Below are 5,268 nucleotides of genomic sequence, written 5' to 3'. Positions count from 1 at the left end.
TGACATAAGGTCCATAATAGTACATCATTGGACCATGAGGAAGCAATCCTTACAATAGCAAAATATGTCAATTTAGCTATGACTACAACACTTTGTAGGCATCACAACAGCAAACAACAACAAAATCCATTAGGCTCCACATGATAAATTGCTAGTACCAAATAAAACCTAATCAATTAGCCATATATATAATTTAGTCCATAAGCTTTCTTTTGCTCCTAGTGCCCATTGCAGGGCTCTTAATTTTGCTCCTTGTGCCCATAGCTAGGTTGTTAAGAGCAGCAGAACATGGTGAGTTTCCCTTTGTCTTGCTCTTGGCCTTTTTGAGTGCAACTGGAGGTGTTTGCTCTCCAAGACATGGAAGGGCTACAATCATGTTGGATGGCTCAGGTTGGTTTGATCCAGTAAGCGATCTTGATCTAGAAAAGAGACTTGTGAATATATCGCATAGAGCAGCATAATACCAATAAATTGATATAATTGATCTAATTACTTACCTAACTGATCTATTTGAACTTGAGCTATTGTTCCTTGTCCTACTATCCTCAATGAAATGAATGTTTTGACTGTGAAAAATGAATTGTTATGTACCTAACTGATCTATATCCATTATACAATGAAATAAAGAACATTGGCTAACCTAGGAGGATATGTCATTATTGGTGCAACTATTTCTTACCTATTCTTTGCTTCTTATCCCATTTCACCAACAACCATCGTCGAATCCTCTCCAAGAAGTCGTATAAATGTAGTGCTTTCCAATTTTTCACCAAATTTGTAATGGACCCAAAAATTGTAAAACCTGGAATACATATTATAATCAGTGAAATGGGGTCCCCTCTGTCTTTTGAGATTATTTTGCTCGTTTTTGAATTTTTCATGCATCCGTCATTTCATTCATATGCATTAAAACTAGCTTGGAATAATTTTAATAATTAATTTGTGTGTGCAAAAATCCTGGAAAAATTCAAAAAATTCGTATACATTATGGAACACACTCAGTTAAATTGGCACTATTTTATCAGCTCATTTGGTACCTCAAATTATTTAGTCAAACCAGTCAAAAACTGGAATTAAAACATATCACTTAGTCCTCTTTCAAAATCTACCACAGTAAAACCATAACTCCTCTGCCCTTGCTTTTCTTCCATCATGACCTCCTCTACTCACAGTATTTTTGCCCAAAATTTCACCTCAGAGTAAGCCACTCGAAATGGCTGGTCAAAGAGACAATGTGAGCATGTGATTTAAATTTGAGAAAATTCAACTTGACCTTCACTCACCCTACCCTATTTCAATTCCACTGGGTCCAGCCTTCCTTGGCCCCGCTAACCAGCCAGTAGGAAAGCCCAGGTCACCACCCAGCCTTCCCACCTTCTCTTCCTCTCTCCCTCTCCTTGTAGGCATGTCGTCGAACACGTGGCATGCGTCTTCTTTTGGAGAAGAAAACTACACCACTCAGCTTTCCACCACGCCAAGCCGAGCCTTCTCCATGAAGCCTAGCCGTTAGACATCGCTGCAGGTGGGCCTAGACACCGTGTCTCCGTACCCATCGTCCACCTCACGCCATTCTCCCCAATCGTCGCGTGAGTATGCCTCCATTGAGAAAGAACGAAGTCGTTCCGGCCAAATCTCCCCGCCCCGACCAAATCTCCTCCTCCATTACTCTTTCTGGACAGGAAGCAAAGCTCCTGACACGCCCAGCCGTCCCGTTCCATCGCCGCGCTGCTCAAGAAAGGAGAGACAGTGACATGGCCATAGACCGAGCTCACGAGCACCGCGTCCAAACTCCACCTTTAAGCCTACCCTTGCGCCAACACTCTCTCCTAGATCGCCTCTTTACGTTACATGCAAACACAGGGAAGGGAGTCCCTTGGGATAGCCGGAACGCATGCGCCCGCGTCGGCGCCGGCGAGCCCACGACGCTACCGACTTCCCTCTGGTGAGCCTCAAGAGAAACCGTTCGCTTCATCTTTCTTAGCATCCCTCACTGAATCCATTTTACCCTTGTCCTCAGACGAAACACCGACGGGCAACACCGCCTCTTCGACTTCCTTCGCGTCGGCCAGAACACAGCCGCCCGCTACCCTCACCATCGATCCGCTGCCTTGGTGAGCTATAGCTCTATCCCTCGTGCCAGCGCACTCCTAGGACCACCATAAGACTTTCCCCCTCAACTTTCCACAGGTTCCATCGTTGGAGAAGCCCCGCCGCTGAGGCCACTCGCCGTCGGAGCAGAACACCGTCCCCGGAGCTCCCCTCACCGCTTCCACCCAAACCGTGCCCGGGGTGAGCTTTCTCATCTGCTATAGGCTCCATTCAGAGGATTGGTTAAGGACGTAGTCGCTGCAGCCGCTTCGCCCGCTGCATGCGAGACCTCCCATGGCAGCCATGTTTCCTGTATCGATCTGTTTGTAGGAAGAAGACGATGACCTATTTGTAATTCTTAAAACACTCAGGGATACCGATGCATATTTGCTGAGAGGAGATTTGATCCGAAAAGGACCCATCCGTTAATAGCTATAACTGGGGGGGCTTTCTGCGTTATGCATATCTCTCACGTTAAGCTCCACCCGACATGTAGGCCCCACTGTCAAATAAAGGAAAAACCTGAAAAAAATGATTTCTGTGATTTATTTTTACACAGTAAGATGCTGAATCTTTGAAAAATCACAGGGAATTCATTTTAACTCCGATTTGAATGAACCAAATTTCAGTATGATCCTCATGTTATTCTCTTTAAAATGGTTAGAGCAAATATTGCACAAATATCATGCAGATGTACAGAGAAATTCGAATTTACAATCAGTCAATAGTATGTTTTTCAATTTCAGGATTTTAAACTTTGAAAGCTTATATCTAAGGCATACGAACTCGGATCTAAATGATTCTTTCACCTAAATTCATCTAAAATCATCCCCCATCTACTGTACTAGAACCATGCATATTTGAGCATTTTTATTTTTTGGTGATTATTTGGTGTTCATTTGAACTTCGTTTAAATTTGAATAGACAACGAAGTTGCAGCCGTAGAGGAGTGTGAGCAGGAACCTAAGACTTGTGAGGAGTTCGCTGAGCAAGGCAAGTCCTATTCAATTCCTCCTTCGAACATGTTGAATCCTATATTTTTGCAAATGCTATATTGTTTATAAATTACACGCGACATTGCAAAATGTGGGATTTCGGTAGAGCAACTCCTATTTGCTGCACTTATCCTCCTTGATTATTGATTATGTTACTGTTGATACATCTAGGATGGGCTGTGGTACTGTCCAAGTACCAATTTGGGTATATTCGCGCTACTAATATAGCTATTGCTTAGCATGCTTAGAGTTTCGTATGTTACAAACGGTGGATCATTCACTCTTCAAAATTTGGGCTATTTGAAAATGTTGGACAGAGGTGTCGCCTCTGTTATTTGTGAAGTTGAAAACTGAAAAGTGATGATTTTAGACTTGGGCGGCAAGTGGTGTGCATATGGTGATAGTTGCATACCGATAGGGGGAGTGTTTGCCCGAGTCGATTAAGAACCGAGCTATGTGTCACCAACTAAGATTTACAGTGCAACCACATGTGTTATTTATGGGGTAACCTTAGTTATGAAGTTGCTTAATGTCTAACCTTGCATTGGGAGGCCGTAGTAGTATGGACTAGTCGGAATGATGGTTTATAGGAGCTACCTAGTGCGGTTTGTGCCTAGGCGTCTAAGCGTATCCAATATAACGGTTAAGTGCCTCGTTGAGGGAACGGATGGTTCACTTCACGGCGCTAGTACCAACGAAGGCCCCCTGGACTAGCGGCACTAGGGTTGCTCCTAGTGTGGGTATACACTGGCCGTGCTCATGCAAGGTTAGGCTTGAGTAATATAGTAACTTCGTCATATGCTAGCAAATTGGGTACCATTTGGTATCGCGTGACATGGTTTACATGGTTGCTAGTTTATGTCATGTGGGTACAGTGCACAACCTCTGCAGGGTGTTGAACTAATCGATTAGCCGTGCTCACGGTCACGAGCGACTTGGTGAAATGATACAAGTATAGTGTTGGTGGTTTAATAAATGTTTTGTGAAATTGGCATGGTGGGAAATTGGTGATGACTTTGCCCGGTGTGGGCTGAAAGTGAAATGGTTACTTGCTGCCATGGAGGGCACAAGGATGATATTAATATGATGCTTATGTTACTACTACTATTGTTTACTTATTGCTTTACAAATTTTGTTGCAATCTATTACTACTTACTACTGTGAATCAAAATTTGCTTTATGCTGAAATTTAGTCCACAAACATAGCCTCGTTTGATCTCAGCTTGCAATAGACATAGGCTTCCCAAGGTTTGGGTAGGACTTGCCAATACGTTTGTATTGACCCACCTCCTGTTGTTGTTTTTAGACATTGATGCAGGAAATGAGATGCCTAGTGATGAGTACTTTGCACCGGGTACCGGAGGTTTCGAGGATGGTTCTTTCTAGGGTGATTCCTAGTCGGTTGCCTGTGGTGGTTTGGTAGATGGGCATACAGAAGAACATATATATTTTGCTACTCTTATTCCGCTGCGTTTAAACTCTTCCATTTGGCCGGTCGGCCCTATCTATGTTGTATGACTTGAGCACTCGCTAAGTTATGTGAACCATGTTATCTATTTGTATGTGTATTATGTATGGATGTGATGACAAGGTTGTGGTTGCTGTGTACTAGCCACTGATCATGGGACTAGTACGGTGTACGCTCCGGGTATTCGGGAATTCCATCCCCTACCGCCGACAAAATTATTGAAGCTTTCTGCAAGGTTATTTGTCACATAATCAACCTTGCAAACTATAGAGAACTGACTCCTACTCCATAGCCTTTTGTGATACTTCCTAAGGTATGCTGATGCTTCTGGTTAAGCTTCTTGCATGGCTGCCATATGTTTCTCATAGAAGTAAGGGCTCCATGCATATGCCACAGGCCAAAGGTTATCATAAAAAATCTTGCTAGTAAACTTTTTGAAGTTGGTGACCATGTGCTTCATGCACTCCCGGTGTCAAAACTCTCTCCTATGGGGACAGACTCACGTTGATAAACTCAGTCCTTTCTGCAATGCCAACCTACTATATGTGTTCTTTACAGCTCCCTATTGCAGTTATTGAAAATATTGACAGAGCTAGAAGACACTTTTTGTGGAGAGGAAAGGATCTTAATTCAACCAAGAAATCTTTGGCTGCTTGGGGAAAGGTCTGTAGACCTAAGAAGAAAGGAGGTCTAGGGGTCATTGACTTAAGAATACAA

General features: G+C 43.2%; 1 pseudogene; it reads left to right on the top strand.

Annotated features, from left to right (window-relative positions):
- The first annotated feature begins 1,829 nt into the window (after window positions 1–1,829).
- Window positions 1,830–4,601, top strand: LOC127785591 (uncharacterized; annotated as a pseudogene).
- The last annotated feature ends 667 nt before the right edge of the window (window positions 4,602–5,268 follow it).

This window comes from Oryza glaberrima, chromosome 10 (genome assembly GCF_000147395.1).
Source record: "Oryza glaberrima chromosome 10, OglaRS2, whole genome shotgun sequence".
NCBI classification, from domain to species: domain Eukaryota; kingdom Viridiplantae; phylum Streptophyta; class Magnoliopsida; order Poales; family Poaceae; genus Oryza; species Oryza glaberrima.
Note: the sequence above shows the minus strand (reverse complement) of the source record. Positions and strands in the feature narration are given on the sequence as shown.